This window comes from Chelonia mydas, chromosome 2 (assembly GCF_015237465.2).
Source record: "Chelonia mydas isolate rCheMyd1 chromosome 2, rCheMyd1.pri.v2, whole genome shotgun sequence".
In the NCBI taxonomy this organism is placed as follows: domain Eukaryota; kingdom Metazoa; phylum Chordata; order Testudines; family Cheloniidae; genus Chelonia; species Chelonia mydas.
This window is the reverse complement of record NC_057850.1, coordinates 14,466,668-14,485,695: the sequence shown is the minus strand read 5'-3', so window position 1 is coordinate 14,485,695 and position 19,028 is coordinate 14,466,668. Positions and strand designations below refer to the sequence as shown.

The following is a 19,028-nucleotide window of genomic DNA, read 5'->3' as shown; positions in this document are numbered from 1 at the left end:
TTAATGATGTTTGCTGGGTTATCTAGTCTGACTGATTATCACTTGGCCAGATAAAAGATGGTGGGTTTTTTCCTTCCCCCCACGCCCCACCCCAGTATCACTCAGGATATGAAGTCATAGGAAAAAGTCAACTAAGCCCTAAGGAATGGATTAGATAAAAATAAGCAATTGCTGTTAAAGCTGAATATTTAGTTCAGAAAATTCTTTTAAACAAAAATGCCATCATCTCGCTTTATCCACGGCTGTTTATTATTCCCCTTCTCTCCAGCCATGACTTTCACAACAAAAATAAAGCCAAATCTAGAAAAAGTTACTCTAGCAGTCATATTGATGGGCTTTGTGTTCCCAAAGGTAGAAAAAGCCCAGTGCATGTAGGCCGTAGGATTCACTGCAGTAAGACAAAGGCAGTTCCACTGGTAACAATGTACTGCCACACTACAGTCAAGGTATACATGTTTGTCCTTCACCCCTTGGCTAGCAGTAGAGCTGGGCAATTTTTTTGAGGGGGGGGAAGGGGATGGAAGGGGAAAGTAAATTTGCCCCTCAAACTGCATTTTGCAGGGCACCAAAACTATTTGTGAATTTGGGTAGAATTCAAAGAACAGACGACTGAAAAACAAAACAAAACTGAAAATAAGAATTTCAGAAATGCGAAGACTGTTCGATTTGAAAATGTCATTTTGAATGTTGACTCAGAATGAAGCTTTTTTATTTAGTCAATAAAAACTGAAAACACATCAGTTTCAGCTTAAACAAACCAAATATTGGGAAGGGAGGGGGATTTTTTTGGCTCAGTCACTAAACCAAAACAAAAAAACCCAATTATTCGCTCAGATCTAGCTAGTGGTAATATAGGCCACTACAGGGAAAGCATTTTGCATTGCTTTCAAATGGCTGATGCTTGGACTAGCATTGGCAGGCACTGCATCCGGGTGGGAAGATGTTGTGTGCAATGATCGTGCTTCAAGTTGGGGCAAAGGGGGTAAGTGGTGATGAATTCTAGAGAACTGCTTCAAAAACAACTCCCTGACAAGAGGATAGGGAGAGGTTCTTGTTTACAGTAGTTCATATGCATGAGTCTTACATTACGGGAAACCCACACTTGTAAATGAACTGGTCTTTATGCAAGACGTTGGTTGTTTAAGGCTGTCTTGAATCTGGAAGAGGAATGTCAAAGATATATTCCATGAGGCACTCCTAAAGCAAGAGATAATTCCAAAAGTAAGTTTATTGCTCAGAAAAGGTGCTGGGAAACATCCTCTCTAACCGCAGGAGAAGGTCGGTGCAGCACAAGCCCTGGCAGTATGAGCTTCCCTCAATCCTGTCCTGACCTACGTGCCTCAGCCCTGCCCTGTTCTGAAAGCCACAACTTGTAGGGCAGAATGGGAGTGGGCATGATTTGGAGAGCTCCATGTAGCCTCATGGCTCACTAGCACACACAGCAGGTCTCTGGGGTGGTTGGGCAACCAGCACTAGTGCAGATGGAAGCTGCAACACTCTAGAAGTTCCCCACCTCTCCGTTCCACCACCATTGGGAGATAAAGCACCGGGGAGGTTTCTGCATCCTAGAACGGAGTCACAGTGGCAGAGGGAAGTCAAGGAGGAATTCCTTTGCCTTCTGATCCATGCTGAGGGCAGGAGAGACGACTTTGGCTATAATGATAAAGTGCTGTGTAAAAGGGGTAAACAGGAGGTGGCGAAATTTGCAAATACATAATTACTCAAGTTAGTTAAGTCCAAAGTAGACTGTGAAGAGTTACAAAGGGATCTCACAAAACTTGGTAACTGGGCAACAAAATGTCAGATGAAATGCAGTGTTGATAAATGCAAAGTAATGAACATCGAAAAACATAAACCCAACTATGCATACAAAATGCTGGGGTCTAAATTAGCTATTACCACTCAAGGAAGAGATCTTGGAGTCATTGTGGAGAGATCTCTGAAAACATCTGCTTAATGTGCAGTGGCAGTCAAAAAAGCAAACAGAATGTTAGGAATATAAAGAACAGGATAGATAATAAGACAGCAAATATAATAATACAACTATATAAATCCATGGTATGCCCATACCTTGGATACTGCATAGAGTTCTGGTCTCCCCATCTCAGAATAGAGATATTAGAACTGGAAAAGGTACAGAGAAAGGCAACAAAAATGATTAAGGGTATGGAACAGCCTCCGTCTGAGGAGATATTAATAAGAATGGGACTTTTCATCTTGCAAAAGAGACGACTAAGAGAGGACTTGATAGAGGTCTATGAAATTGTGACTGGTGTTGAGAAAGTGAAAACGGAAGTGTAATTTACTCCTTCACATAACACAAGAACCAGAGGTCACCCAATGAAATTAATAGGCAGTAGGTTTAAAACAAACCTTCACACAACTCACAGGAACAACCTATGGAACTCATTGCCGGGGGATGTTGTGAAGGCCAAAACTATAATGGGGTTGAAAAAAGAACTAGATAAGTTCATGAAGGACAGGTCCATCAGTGGCTATTAGCCAATATGCCAAGGGATGCAACCCCATGCTCTGGAAGTCCCTAGCCTCTGTTAGCCAGAAGCTGGGAGTGGACGACAGGGTTGCGTCATTCAATGATTGCCTATTCTGTTAATTTCCTCTGAAGTACCTGGCATTTCCCACTGTCGGAAGACAAGATACTGAGGTAGGTGGCCATTGGTCTGACACAGTATGGCCATTCTTATGCTGACAAAAAAAAGTAGAACTCATTATTCATATTATGGCAGTGCCCCAAGCCCCCTAGCTGGACTGGACCCTCATTGTGCTGATGAAACAATTCCTGCCCCAAAGGGCTTACAAGCTAAAAGTCACAAAGATGAACAGCTGGGGATGGACAGGAATGCACAGGAAAATTAATATGTGAAGAATTGGCACAGCTTTGTCGGTTATATCTGTGGTTGCTTTTTGCATAGATTTTTAATTGGAGAGCAGAGATAATACCCAGAGTCGGGTATGACTGAGTGCAAGGGAGTAGGAAAAGGAAAGAAGGGAAGTTCTCCTGACATAAAGAAGCCCTTAACGGGAACTGGCAAGGGGGTTACAAGAATATCCCAATTCTGGTGTGTACATTTTGGTTCACTAAAGAATGTCATGTGAGGTTTTAAATGAAAGTCAGGGTCATAATGGTCATGGATATTGTTGTGAAACGCATGTACAGATACTATGTAAGGACTTATGAATATATACACTGAAAACATGGTCTTAGATTCTCTATCACAGAAGAGGTGGAGAAACAGGTTTTTTGTCAGATGTTCATTCACCGTCTCCGTTGCATGTAAATTAAGCATTGTAAGCTAACACAATAGATGTCCATTTACATACGAAGCTATCAAAGCGATGTAAAGTCAACAGGGAAAAAGCATACAGGCAAAACAGACAGTATAACTCTCCATTGCTTAAGTACAGGCAATGAACTCTGGGCTATAAGCAGATGGCAAAGACGACACCTTCTTATCCTGCACCTAGGAATTACCTGGGCAGCGAGGTTACATTCATGAAAACGAGATCTCTGTCTACCTTTGGGGAGAAACTTCATTAGACAGGAGGTTAATCTAATAGCTAAATTTCAACACTCAGAAAGCATGTTATGATTTTGTTTCACATGTAAGCGTTTGTTTTCAATATCTTTACTCACCATCACTTGAATCCTGAATCGGCGATAATACACTTAACCTTGTTTTCACTATAAATATAGGTATATGCTGTGATATTAAGCAATGGGCTGATCCTGAGTTGAATCATACAAGCTGGTGTGTACGCTGTTCTCTTTGGGACAACAGCCTTGGTAATTCTGTGAGTAGCCAGCATCAGGGGCTGGATATGACAAGGGAATGCTTCAAAGGGACTTGGAGACTGGGGAGGGGGGGGCACCTATTGTTAACCAGCAAGGCAAAATAAGGGCTGGCGTTGCCCAGAGGAGAATGGCTAACAGGCTGGTGGTGTCAGAGAGGGGACACCTAGTTATATACAAGCAAGTCTCCCTCACCCTGGAGGCAGTGGGGCAACAAGTTTACTCACAGTCCTAGGTACCCCAAGAATGGTCATACACTGTTAGGGGGCTTATTCCTTCACTCTCCCACTTCCCTGGTCCTTCTCGCATGAACAGAGAGCAACAATACCCGAAGTCCGAAGGTGCAAACAATTCAATGTTTATTGGGGTGAACTTCCAGCAAGCTTAAATACAAGTTCCTTTTTCCTTATTTTTGAATCCCAACTTACTTCCTGTTTGCCCCTAATTTATATAGTAATATTCTTAGCTATACTTTAACCAATCATTCTACTGAAATTTAACTAACCAATCCTAACATATTGTAACATGGTTAGCTAACCAATTATATCCCACCACCTTAATTAGTTTACACCCAGCAAAATTAATTATACAGCAGACAGAAACAATCACAGAACCAGACAGAGACCATGCCAATAAACAACAGCAAAGTGGGAACTATAATGACAAAACAATACAGAAGTGAGGATTTCACAACTACATCTATAAAGACATAAGAGTTTCCCAGCTGTGTCTATTGATAAGTGAGTTCTTACCAGACAGAAAACTATCAACCTCAATTTCCTTTTACATCTTCTAGGCACTTCCCTTTCTCTGGAGGTGATAGGGACTATCAGGACAGGATTGTATTTCTAACAGCCCAATAGCACCTTCTTTCAATGTGACTACTTTGGAATGTGAGGAAGTGACCGGTCGCTTCCCAGCTTATGGCTGCCTCTGCTGCTTAGCCAAAGGCCTTAGCCTAAGAACAGGGCCTCAGACTGTCACAGTAAGAGAAGGACCTTACACTGGCAGACAGTGATTTTGATTCTTTCTTTTATACCTTTAACTAGCCAAGTGATAAGAATACACCTAAATTCTTAAAGTACAGGCCTTTACAGACAGGCCTGAATATCTATATCCTAACATACACCTGCCGAGGCATGATCCACAGAGTGGGTTTAATAGGTGTCACAGCAGAGGACACTGAGGAGGATAATATTGGACCTTAGGGTCTGTACATCTTGACTCAGAAAAAGATTCTGTATATGAACAGGGGTCTTAGATGCTAGTTCATCTCTACTTAGCAGGAAACATTTTCCATGAGGAAGACAGTGTATCTACAGACCTAGGCTTTACCCGAATGCACAAGCTGGGGCCAGGAAGTAGTCAGGCCCCTGGATGTTTTAAAGAGCTCCATCTGCCAGTAATGGCTCTGGGGTTAAACAGGAGTATTGTACTGCAATGTGTAGCACCAGAGCACGGAGCTGCCCCACAACTGTTAGAGATCAAAAGTGAACATAGTATTTTTTAAGATACATTTTGTTAAGTCTCTGACCCATGTTGCTAATGTCACTCACTCTGAAGGAAAAAGACAAATTGTTTATAAACCTAGGAGTGCCCAAATTCTGCCCAACATGAGGGCCACACTGTCAGCTAGCCAAGGACTTTATAATTTGCCTTTAAACTGCGTAGACTGCCATCACCTTTATTTATAATATTTCCAGTGAATTGGCTGCTGTGCAGGTGTACCACTACATGGTACTATCAGAATTGCTCATCAATGTCTCATCAGCAGTACTCCTAGCATCAAAAGCAGACTCTCTGGAGCACGTATGTCTTGGGAGCTGCAGGATTTGGGCTCTATTCTGCTGTTGCTGTGACTTTCCACAAGGCCACAGTTTGCAGCATGGTGATAACCATGAAGTTATAGGTGCCACTTATGGAGACAACCATGTTCCATCTTGATAGAAGCAAACAAGATGCGTTGTCCAAGGGATATTCCCTCCATGCTCCTGACTAGGACTTTGGAGCAACCAAAGAAGAGGCTGCCTCCAGAAAAAATCCATCTCAGGTTTCACAGTGTGTGCAGCACCTGATGGGTCAGGACTCTGAAGTTTAGGGATGGTATGTTGCTCGGGCATGCCGGAGTGAAATCAGGAAAGCCAAATCACACCTGGAGTTGCAGCTAGCAAGAGATGTTAAGAGTAACAAGAAGGGTTTCTTCAGGTATGTTAGCAACAAGAAGAAAGTCAAGGAAAGTGTGGGCCCCTTACTGAATGAGGGAGGCAACCTAGTGACAGAGGATGTGGAAAAAGCTAATGTACTCAATGCTTTTTTTGCCTCTGTCTTCACGAAGAAGGTCAGCTCCCAGACTACTGCACTGGGCAGCACAGCATGGGGAGGAGGTGACCAGCCCTCTGTGGAGAAAGAAGTGGTTTGGGACTATTTAGAGAAGCTGGACGAGCACAAGTCCATGGGGCTGGATGCGCTAATCCGAGAGCGCTAAAGGAGTTGGCAGATGTGATTACAGAGTCATTGGCCTTTATCTTTGAAAACTCATGGCGATTGGGGGAGGTCCCGGACGACTGGAAAAAGGCTAATGTAGTGCCCATCTTTAAAAAAGGGAAGAAGGAGGATCCGGGGAACTACAGGCCAGTCAGCCTCACCTCAGTCCCTGGAAAAATCATGAAGCAGGTCCTCAAGGAATCAATTCTGAAGCACTTAGAGGAGAGGAAGGTGATCAGGAACAGTCAGCATGGATTCACCAAGGACAAATCATGCCTGACTAATCTAATTGCCTTCTATGACGACAAAACTGGTTCTGTGGATGAGGGGAAAGCAGTGGACGTGTTATTCCTTGACTTTAGCAAAGCTTTTGAAATGGTCTCCCACAGTATTCTTGCCAGTAAATTAAAGAAGTATGGGCTGGATGCACTGTAAGGTGGATAGAAAGTTAGCTAGATTGTCGGGCTCAACGGGTAGTGATCAATGGCTCCACGTCTAGTTGGCAGCCGGTATCAAGTGGAGTGCCCCAAAGGTTGGTCCTCGGGCTGGTTTTGTTCAATATCTTCATTAATGATCTGGAGGATGGCGTGGATTGCACCCTCAGCAAGTTTGCGGATGACACTAAACTGGGAGGAATGGTAGATATGCTGGAGGGTAGGGATAGGCTACAGAGGGACCTAGACAAATTAGAGGATTGGGCCAAAAGAAATCTGATGAGGTTCAACAAGGACAGGTGCAGAGTCCTGCACTTAGGACGGAAGAATCCAATGCACCGCTACAGACTAGGGACTGAATGGCTAGGCAGCAGTTCTGCAGAAAAGGACTTAGGGGTTACGGTGGACGAGAAGCTGGATATGAGTCAACAGTGTGCCCTTGTTGCCAAAAAGGCCAATGGCATTTTGGGATGTATAAGTAGGAGCATTGCCAGCAGATCGAGGGACTGATCATTCCCCTCTATTTGACATTGGTGAGGTCTCATCTGGAGTACTGTGTACAGTTTTGGGCCCCACAATACAAGAAGGATGTGGAAAAATTGGAAAGAGTCCAGCGAAGGGCAACAAAAATGATTAGGGGACTGGAACACATGACTTATGAGGAGAGGCTGAGGGAACTGGGATTGTTTAGTCTGCGGAAGAGAAGAACGAGGGGTTTTTTGATAGCTGCTTTCAACTGCCTGAAAGGGGGTTCGAAAGAGGATGGATCTAGACTGTTCTCAGTGGTAGCAGATGACAGAACGAGGAATAATGGTCTCAAGTTGCAGTGCGGGAGGTCTAGGTTGGATATTAGGAAAAACTTTTTCACTAGGAGAGTGGTGAAGCACTGGAATGTGTTACCTAGGGAGGTGGTGGAATCTCCATCCTTAGAAGTTTTTAAGGTCAGGTTTGAGAAATCCCTGGCTGGGATGATTTAGTTGGGGATTGGTCCTGCTTTGAGCAGGGGGTTGGACTAGATGACCTCCTGAGGTCCCTTCCAACCCTGCTATTCTATGATTCTATGATTATATTGTGACTGGGTCTTACCTCTCCATAAGGTTGCTGCCATGACTGAGTTTCCCTCTGCTGGAAGATAGGTGTGGCTGTTCAGTTTTGGAAAGCTGGTGATTTGGCCAGAGGTAACCAAATGTATCAAATACAGTTTTTTAGGCTCCCTGGCTCCACAGTCCTTTCTCCAGCATCTGCCCTAGTCCTTCCTCTTGAGCTTCCTCCCACTCTCCCTGGAAGCCCTGTCCTGGGACCCCTAAACAGCAGCATACGTGCACACCAGGTCTCAAGCCCCAGGCTGCTATTCTATTGCCCCAGGCCATTTCCCTCGTCTGCTTTCACCACCCCTGTGATCCTTCTGTATCCTGCTTCAACATCTCATTCCAGGTCACAAAAATCATCTTCTGCTTAGCCCTCCACGGGCGCTGCTCCCAGCAGGAAAGTACCCACTCTTGGCTTTAGTTCAGACCCCCAGTCACTGCAGAGTTTCCACTGGTTTGTTGCTGTTGCTTCCAGCTCTTCCACAGGTTACACCATGTCGCTGATCGGAGCCTTACCATTTCATCTCCCAGCAAACTTTCTGGATGCCTTGCTGCTCTAAGCCACATGCAGCTCTTTTATAGCCTGCCCCTCTACTCCATGTGACTTTGCAGTAGCCTACAATCACATTATCCCCCCAGGAAACTACAAGTCCCAGAATGCATATATTTAAAGGGCTAGAACTTAGAGCAGGGATGGGTTGAACCGTTGTGCACTTTTAAAGGGGCAATCCACTTTGTGATAGATGTAAATATTTGTTCAAGGCCAACTCTTGTTTCCACTGGCTTCGGTAGTTCTAAGATTTGGCCCAGAGTGCAAGCATGATTGTTATGCTGTCTGGAGTGGTTCATGACCATGACCATGCCAACCTCAGGGCAGAAACCCCAAACTGGTTGTATGTTCTAGAATTAGATTTCACCAACCCAGTAACAAATGTGAACTCTTGAAGTACTCTAACAGTCTTACCATGGAGTCATAGACAGTCCCCTTGGGCATTCCAGTCTATCTTGCCACGAGGCAAGATGGACTTAGAGATAAATGATCACTTACATCAAAGATCATAAAATATTCAGGTTGCTCCCAGTCCCAAGAGACCAGTCACTTAGCCCAGGTCATACCAAAGATCTCACACCAAAGACAACGCTTGTAGACTAAACTAACTAAGGATTTATTAACTAGGAAAAAGAAATGAAAGAGTCATTCACAGGTGAAAAGCAGACAACATATACACACAAATGAGTTACAGTCTATGGTTCCAAAAGGTGACTGAGATGTAGTGATCTGTCAGTACTCAATGTCTTTTAGAACTAACCCAGGTAGACCCTGGGGACCTTTGCTTTTGTTTCCTGTCTCCAGCTCTGTGATAGTCCAAACAGCAAAGAGAAGAAAAATCTTTATGTCAGCTATTTTTATTTCCCGCTTCCAGAATTCAAACTGATGGGACGAGCCCTTCTGCATGTAGCTGTGTAGGGGAATCAGCAAAGTCTCTGTATCGTGATGTTTCACAATGGCCCATTTAGTTCTGATAGTCCTCCTATATGAGCAAGGGAACCACTCCTCCTGCCTGGGCTCACAAGTCCATAGCAGGCAATTTTAAAGTTATAAAGCAAAACTTTTAGCATGGGATACAGACATTACAAGTAAGATTAATGCATGCGGCAACATACTCACATTTTATAGTCTAAACACTAAACACAATTCTTACAAATCTAATACCTACCTTGACCAATACTAACTAACGTACAGGTGAGATGGTCTGGTTTCCAGCTATGAATTTGTCAGGGCTCAGCTGATGCCTAGAGCCTTAGCAAGGGCTGGCACCAGTCGACCAGCATCTCAATGATCTGTAAAGCATACAATTTCTTACCTCACAAGAAATCTATATGCCTTGATTTAAGGAGCTCCCAGCTGATCAAGACAGAGGACTGTGTAAAACACCATGGTATTTACATATCTGGACGTCTTTTTCCTCAGTAGGAATAGAATAGTGAACCTGCAGCCCGATGAGAGCAGATCCCAGCTACTTGAACTAAATGAACAACTTGCTAAATGGGAGTAAGTATCAGGTTCTTCTCCTGATGAGTGACAACTACTAGCGGGACACATGATGAGATGCGCTAGGCCTGTGCATTGCATTTACACGCTGGCTGGAAATCTACAGTCCGTGAGGGCTACACTCTATATCAAAGATTAAGACTGAAGATTAAACTCAATGCTACATTATACAACTCCGCAGGCTGCAACTGTCCCATGTGTTGTGCTCTGGCCCATCTTGATAGATGCCACCTTAGGATAAGTGAGGTTAAATCTAGGTATTTCTAGTATGACTATTGCTGTAATAACTAGATGCTAGGTCTCATTGTCATGCAGCCTGTGTCCAGCCTTCCCTTTCATCCTTACCCTGCATTTCTGTTTGCTCAATGAAAACAGCACGTAAGCAAATAATATTCTGCATTTTAAAACAGTTTTAATTTGTAGCTGTTTTTAAAGTACACACTGAGGCCAATGAATAGTCACTCCATTCCCTAGAATACATGGAAATAACTGATTGAAAAATTCTGATTATTTGTATTACGGTAGCACTTAGAGGCTTCAGCGGAGCTTGGGGCTTCATTGCACTAGATGCAGTATACACACAGCAGGAGACTGTCCCCCTGTGTAGAGTAGCTGTCACTGTTGTGTAAAGAAGAGGTGACCAAAGGTCATCCCCCATTTTGGAAGGCTGGACGCTGGACTGCAGGGACAGCTGTAGGTGGCAGCTAGTACCAGGGTCGGATTAGTGTTGGGTTAGAGTTAAATTATTTTCATTTAAACATTACATAAATGTTAAATACAAGGTCTTCCTGCCTTAATAAGAACACCACACCCTGCCCCTACACTTATGATTCAGGTAGACACAAAGAAAGGTTAGGTGAGGTGAACTAACTTGCCATTGGCCACAGTGCACCTCAGTGGAACAGCCAGGAATAGAACCTAAATCACCTCAATTCCGATCTGTGGCACACTCTGCTGGACCAGACTGCTACCATCCTCCTGAGCAACTTGCTCACGGCTGCTGTGGAATAGACCCTCAGCAACTGAAGGTGTCCTCTGAGGAGCACTTATTTGAATGGCTTTCTGGGGGTGTGCTACAGGAAATGCCTTTTTACAATGGCTTTGTTTGATTACTTCTATAAAACAAAAGTGTAGAAATGTAGAAAGGGTTCCTAATACACTAAATATACAAAAGACAAGCAGTTCAGTGAGAGTTCAGCTTTAACACTCTCCCATAAAAGGAAGATTTCACACTAAGTAGCACAGGAAATTTGGTGATAACTCTGCATTAGGTCTGAGGTTCCATTGCCGTTTTCCTTGGTTTTATATAAAAAAAATGGATACACTTTTAAAGTGAATTTAGCACGGGTGAAAGGTGCCAGATTGGCAGCTCTGAATTCTCTTTTTATCCACAGAGCTAAAGGCTGAAGTTCACAGAGAGCTTGGTTACCACACTAATGTGCCTCAATCTCAATAAAGGGTGAAAGTGGAAAAAGAAACAGTTAAACACCCATACATTTTATGGCCTCTCTCTCTGGGCTACTGGTTTTTCCAGTGGCTTTACCTGGACCAGCTCAGAGCTAGGTCTGATGCAGGTTTTCATGGCACAGCACCTGTGAAATTGGACTGGACAGAGAACACCAATTCATTTCATGCAAGCCACCAACATACTAAGGGATGGCAACTAAAACTGGAGCCACACCACAGTGAATCTACTTTGCAAAACTGGGGTTGTGTTTTAGTTTGTACTGTTGGTCTAACTAGGAATTTGGAATATTGTTTCTTTACCAAATTTCCTCTCCTCACTTTGACGCACATACTGACATGACAATCTCTTTCCTATGCAAAACCAGCAACCTCACAAAACCGGATTTAAAAAAGCACTCACAAAACCTTACCCCCTGCACCTACAGAAACCAGGGATGGACAAACCTCAGCAGGTCCAGAAGTCTGATTTAGTTCAAATAAATGTCCAAAAGTCAGGATCCTAATTCAAAACCTTCCTACGCTACAGAAGTTGCTCCAGGCCCTAGGATGTATAATCCTGAAGAGGTGCTGCATACTCACCAATGCTTCAAGTGCTCCGGGCAGGAGTGGAAGAAGGTCCCTAAAAGTGGCGGGGGGGGGGCACCAGTGCCCGAACCATGGCAATGCCCCCCTGCGCTGCCCCTTCCCCCTGCACTGCCCCTTTTCCCTGAACCCCTGACCTCACACTGCCCCTTCCCCTTGAGGCCCCACCCTCACACTGCCACTTCCCCTGAAGCCCTGCCCCCATGCCGTCCCTTCTCTCCGAGCCCCCACCCTCATGCTGCCCCTTCTCCCTAAGCCCCTGTCCTTGCACTTTCCCTCCCCCCGAGGCCCCACTCCCACACTGCCTCTTCGCCCCAAGACCCCACCCCCCTTGCTTCTCTCCACCCCTTCCTCATTACTTGCCCTTACAGCCAGTAAAAAGTGGGGGGTCATGGCCCACTGGCTGCCCTTGTTCCAGTGCCCCTGGCTCCAGGTTACAGTGACTTACACACCTGGCAACTAAAGTTTCAACAACTTGAGCTGGATTGCTGAGGGTTGAGCATGTCAGCCCTATTTGGGGGGAAATCTCCCTCTGATTGGTTGCTTTCCCGCACTGCGCTGCCTCCAGCTAAAGTGCAGCCAGTCAGGGCTGCTGCAAGAATCTGGCAGGGCTCTCTCCCTCTCCCATGGGGAGGTGACAGTATTGTGACACCTCTCCCCTCCCCTCCTGTGAGCAATGGGACAGCTCCTCTGCTCCTCCCTACTCCCCCCCGGAGCATCCAGGCTGGGAAGGGGCAGAAGGGGGGTGCAGAGGCCCTGGAGCTGTGTCCCAGCTGGAATCGGGAGAGAAGACCCTGCTGGGGTGGGCAGAACAGGTGATGGTCCAGAACTGATGGGGGCTGGGGGCTCGGAGGGTTCAGGTGAGTGTGATGTTGCTTTCAGTTATGTAGAAAATGATAGAACTTCTGTTTTTTCAGACTATCTTAAGCACTGCTCTTCACTACCTGCTTTTGTCTTTGTGGGAGTCAATCCAGAGGCTGGTTACCCCTTTCTGACATCTCTAGGGACAGCAAGTGTCCTGCACCCTACTCAGCAACTTTATCTCTCTTTCTCTCAATCTGGAGAGGGCAACGCATCCCACAGGGGTCAGGGGGCACCACCGGGCTCAGCCTCCCTGGGAGCAGAGCATCAGGGATTTCTCTTCCTTCTCTTTCCCCTGAAGGAGTGCAGGGCATCCATTTCCCCCCAATCCTCGCCTTTGCCGGAGGATGGCAGATTTCAGCACTTTTCTTCCTATATCCCCAACTCCTGACTATCCACAAGGCATGGGGCTCCTCTCACCTTACACCCCTTAGGAAAAGGAAGGGCAAGGGGAAACTTCCCCCTTGATCACTCTCTGCATGTGTGATTTTAAAAGTAGGTGTTCTGAAAGCCCAGATCTGAGGGCAGGAGTGTCTGCCAGCTAGCTGCGTCTGCCTCAAGCAGAGCTCACAGGGTGTTAGCAACCTCTCCCCTCAGAAGTGGAAGCAGACACTACAGCCTTGGCTGCAGTACACACGCATAGATAGATTAGACTAGATTCAATAGGATAATATATGACTAGATGGATAGGATCCAGGTTTTAGTCTTTAAGTGGGTCAAACCCATAGGGGCTGCTTCAGATGCTGGTTTTATTTTTCACTCTCTTCCGAGTTCATGGAGGCGGTTTGGGTTTTGCCATGAAGGGGCAGCTTTGGGGCCATTCACAATGGCATTGGTAGGGGATTTTATTTAGCTTTTCTTTTGGAGAAGTTGCTGCTGCCACCTTCACTTTCCCGTTTGCATTCAGAAAAATATTGATGGCACCTCTCTGTTCTTTTGGGGAGCAGACAGGAGTTTATCAGGGACAGCACTAAAGCTCTTTGTTTGATTCAGCCTGTGCCCTATTGTGCTCCGAATGAGCTTTCTTAATGTTCCCTGTGTCAGGAACTATTTTTGTGACTGTCCGCAGAGGAGACTAAAGCTCTGATTGCACTGATAGCCTGTAGCAAATGTTATGTCTTTTCAAAGGGTGCAGCAAAGAGGAGGGCTTTTTTACCTCCTTAGGGAACTATTTCATAACAAGCAAACAAACCAAAACAACAGACCACCTGACTACTAAGCCAGCAGAAAAGTCCAGCTGAAGCTCAGAACATTAAGCTACATTTGTGGCTAAGACACCTTACCATCTGATAGACAGACCTACTTTTTGCTAGGGCCGCGTGTTTGACTAATTCATAATTGTCAAACCGGTAATGGCTTGCTCAGTGGTTACCATTTTCTAATATACAGAAATAAGACAGAGCAAGTACAGGGATATAAGGGACGTCAGAGAGTCTCATTTATTTTATAACCACAGTCTGTTCTACATAAACATGCACCTTTACTGGCTACAGATGCACATTCCTTTGAGTGCAGTTATAGAATAGTTATATCCTGGAAATTAGAGAGGGAAAAGACCTGCTAGATGTCTAGTGCATTTTTTGAAGAGGCAAGATTGATCTCTACACTACTTCCTTGTGTGCTTTGCCCTGCTTCATTTTAAATGTTTCATCTCTTCCCCCCGGAGACTATTCTGCTGTCCAATAGATCTCACTACCAGGAAGCTTTTGCTCTGTAAGAATGCCAGTGTTGGGTTTATAGAATTAATTTATGTGCACTCACTCCCTGCACATCAAAGGTACTCAGTTTACAAGGCAAAACCTGACTTCTTTAAAATGTCAGCCCTGCAAATTCCATCCTGAGATCTGAAGATTAAGCAGAACTTTCTGCTTCTTACCTCATTGCCAGAAATAATAATTTTGCAGTACATATGTAGATGGTCATTTCACTGATGACACGAGAGACAGGTTGAATCCCACTTACTCTTCACTAGTGATATTGGCTATGCAAAGCTAACAATTGTAAAAGCTTGTTTTACGGACTGGGGCTTCATCTGGTGTAAACAGTCATAAATAGTCTGCCCCTAGATACATGTATCTCAACCACACTTTAATCCTTAATCGTTATTACAAAGTTATGTTAACAAGCACTGAAGTCCAAAAATACTATGGGGATGGATTTTCAGCTTTTGTATATCAGCATAGCTCTGTAGACTTCAATGGAGCTACATTGCTTTTCAGTAGCTGAGGATCTGGCCCTGCAACCAGACCTTCACATTTCCTACTTGGAGTCAGCCCATTTGTTTGCCTATAGAGAAGACACGTCTCATGTTTCTGAGAGCTTCAAATCAAGGTTCTGACACTCAGTAGCATGATGCATGAAGTATGAGCTTTATTGCCTATCTCTGTGCTGTCTGAATATTCCAAGAGCACTGACTAAACTCCCAAAGTCCTGAGGGAGAAGTCATTGTGATGGATGTTTTGGAAGGCAGTCTTGGTTTTTTAAGCATTCCAACCTTCTGGTCCGATATCTACAGGAAATTACATAGACTATGGGTCTGGAAATTTACATCTAGGGACAGACATCTGGATCTGCATGAATAAATTCATAAACTGTAAAGGAAATGGAATATTAGCTTAACTCTGCGGTGTGAAAATGTCAATTTCTGTAGAGCTCCTCAAAGCCAAGCTTGTGGTTTATGCCAGCAATGTGCCAACTCCAGCAAAAAGGAAAGAAAAAGAAAGTCAACTGGTACTTGGTCTTGACTCATTTAAGTGGTCTGCATTTAAAAACTAAAATAAATCTCTCTCTCTCTGTGACAATGCTGGTTTTTAGGTTCCAAGCCTGGGATTTTATATTGAAGTTACATGTTCACCTCCAGGAGAACAAGGTTCTGCACATGTCTAATCTCTTGTCTGAAATAAGGAGGAGATACCACATCCTCTGCAAAGGCAGCTGTCTAATTGATGATATTGTATCTATTTGATTCTGGCACACAGCACTCAGGCCAGGACTGACACTAGAGAGAGCCAGGTGATAGGATCTGTTCAGAAGTCGGAGCTGAAGAGTACCAATATCGTGCCAATATTAGTATCAAATAGCTCAATTTCATACTCCAATTTATGTTAGGGAAGAAGAGAGAGATGCTGATTTATATGCATATACTACTGCCTCCAACCCAGACACAGTTCTAAAAACCCAGTTGCCACCACAGCTCCATGCTTGACACTGGGGACTGCCAGTGCCAGCAGACGGCTACAAAGTTGCTTCTGTAGTTCCAGCTAAGCATGCACCTTAGAATCATAGAATATCAGGGTTGGAAGGGACCTCAGGAGATCATCTAGTCCAACCCCCTGCTCAAAGCAGGACCAATCCCCAATTTTTGCCCCAGATCCCAAATGGCCCCCTCAAGGATTGAACTCACAACCCTGGGTTTAGCAGGCCAATGCTCAAACCACTGAGCTATCCCTCCCCCCTTCTTGCACAGGCCTCTAACCCTGTAACTCACAAACATGCATGATCAAGTATTCTTGCACAGTGAGTCTCTACATCTGTTGTCAAACAATAAGCTAGCACAGCAGACTCCTGGGGCCAAGTGTCCTTCATCCCACCTGTGACTCACCTGCTCCTGCAGTAGCTAGAGCAGCAAACTGCTCCATGGACACGTTGAGTGGTGGATTTGAATTAAGAAGAAGCATGGCACAGGGTAGCCATGGAGTCAAGTGTGCACTGTGGCTGAGCTATTGCTGTGTAACGATTGCCCCCTCTAGCAGAAAGTAGGGAGATGAAGATCTACAATCAGCTGTGTTATCACCTGGGCAGTGGAACGGGGACGGCACACATTTTATCTTTACCAGGAATGCTGTGCTAATGCAGCGTCACAGAAGAAACTGCCCAGACCTGCCTTTTGATGATGGAATAACCGTAGTGATTGGGACAGGAAGGCAGGGTGGTCCAGTGGACAAGCTAGCATGTTTTTAAGTGCAAGTGGTGGAAGGTGGACTTAGTAGATGAGAGAAACCAGCCCCCTGATTTTAACAATGAATTTCTTCATGATGAAGATGTTTGATAACCTCTTAAGATTATTTCAGTGCATGGCATTAGAAAGAGTAACTTCAGCTAAAAACACAAAAAGAAGCATGAGGGAATGCATAGTATTATCATGGCAGTGCTGATTCTCCAATAACAGCCTGCTCCTGCCCCCAGGGTGAACTCCCATTGACTTCAGATTAGGTTTTAACTCAGGCAAAGCTCGAAAAACCTGAGTTCCTCAAAAGAGCTGCCACAAAATCTGATCCAACTGACTACATTTTGGGAGGGTTTCTTTTTTTTCTGTTTGAAGTAAGGCCATTTTGAAGGAAAAGGACAGACCCATTTTCATCAGGAATGAATCATAACTTGCGAAAATTGAAATGTCATTCCCACAACCATCAGTGTTTGAATTAAACACGTGACATTTCAAAAATTCACAAGTTTCAACCATCAAAAAATTACAGAAGTGATGGCTCTTTCTGATTCATATTGACGCAGCACCTGGATCACAACCAGGGCTCACTGTGTTGGGTGAGCTACAAAGCCCTAGGAAGATACTACTCAGACCCCCAAAACGCTTACAGTCTGCAATGATGAGCAACAGACACATGGAGGGAGAGAGTAACAGATGAAAGTGAGGTGGCCAGAGTGACATAGGACCTGACCACAGCTTATATTTTTTCCTTTTTGTCCAAGGCAAGCAACATGTGAAGGGAGGAGGCAAAGGGAACAATCAAAATAGGTGTCATTTTTGTATGCATTATATCATTTTCTTAACATAAATATGCAGGAAGCATACACAACTGCCCCTCATCTTAACCAGGACAGTTATGATTTTATGAGACACTGCATTTTGAGGGACCACAACATGTCTTGGAATGAAATGGCTAATAAATTTGCACCAACACAAAAATTTTACCATCACCACAACTCCTTAGTAGGGCTGGGATTTTTTGAAACTGTCTGTCCACCCTATACCCATTCAAATGAATGGGAATTTGGGTTCAAATTGGCTTTAAAAGTCTCAGTCTAGAACTTTAAGGCCTGATTTTCAGAGATGATGAGGGGCTGCTGCTCCTGGCCACTTCCACAGGCCTGCAGGTGAGTTGCACCTCTCAAGCCAACTTTAGGCGCAGGGCTGTGCAAACTGGGAAGCTCAATCAGTGAAATCCTGGCCCCATTCAAGTCAATAGAAGTTCTGTCACTGACTTCACAGGGGGCAGGATTCAATCCCATGCATTTCAGGGAAGCAGAACTGAACTAATTCTCCTCCAACAGGACTGAAAAAAGTTACAATGCTTTTTTGTTTGTTTTTTTGGTGGGGTGGAGCTGCAGTTGCTGGTTTTAATGGAGTAGTTTTTCAATCACTTATATCTCAGCAGGCCATAAAAGAGAAAAACAACAGTATTAAGACACTACATAGATCTGCTATATTACACTGACCAAAAATTCTTTATCTTTATAAAGCCACAACAACAAAATGGGAGCTCCAGCAAGGAAATACATTTCAACTGATCTGTAATATTTCTCTTCTGTATTTGCTTTGGCTGTTGGAATAGCCAGCGAGTTAGTTATTATTAACGTAGCTGAGAACTGGAGACGTTTGCTGGAAAGATTGTCTTACAGCTAATGCAGAGCACAGGTTAGGTGAATTAATTCGCTATTGTATCCTGCGGTGGCCTCCACTAGAAAACTCTGTAGATTTTACTGTACTGGCTGCATTTTGTATCACTTTGAAATATTAACCGCTTAATGTTGCTGATTCTGCTGACCATAGGAAAGCAGAAATTTTATCCTGAAATATCCATCTAACAGATAATATGTGTGAAGCACGTTGACCTTTCAGTGTTGCCAGTTCCCATGATGTCATTGCAAGTTTCACCAATCACGCTGGTGTTTTTCTGTAAAGTCCCAGCCCCCGGAGCCCTCCGTGTATAGGAGAAGTCCAGCTTTTCATTTTTTTTCAGAGTCACAACTGCTGTAAATGGTCAAAGCTCCACTGACTCCATTAGAGCTATGACCATTTACACCAGCTGAGGATTTGCTCCTAAGTTTTTTCCTCTCTCTCCTAGTTGTGGAGAAAAGCTTGAAAATTTGACCCAACTCTGCCCTAAGGGTCCAAAAGCCAGAAAGCAAATACAAAACTCACCCTGTTTGTGTTTTCTGAATTTTGTTAACAGAAATATTTTGTTTGTCAGAAAAAAAGGAGTTTTGGTACATGTAAAACGGGCTCGGTG

At 44.3% G+C, this 19,028-nt stretch overlaps 1 long non-coding RNA gene across 1 annotated transcript; it reads right to left on the bottom strand.

Annotated features, from left to right (window-relative positions):
* Positions 1 to 804: 804 nt before the first annotated feature.
* LOC122464208 lies at positions 805 to 8,357 on the bottom strand. The gene is made up of 3 exons (XR_006288148.1): positions 8,227 to 8,357; positions 2,071 to 2,124; positions 805 to 1,197 (listed from the first exon to the last, which is right to left on the bottom strand). It is a non-coding gene; the product is annotated as an uncharacterized LOC122464208 (long non-coding RNA).
* Positions 8,358 to 19,028: the final 10,671 nt, after the last annotated feature.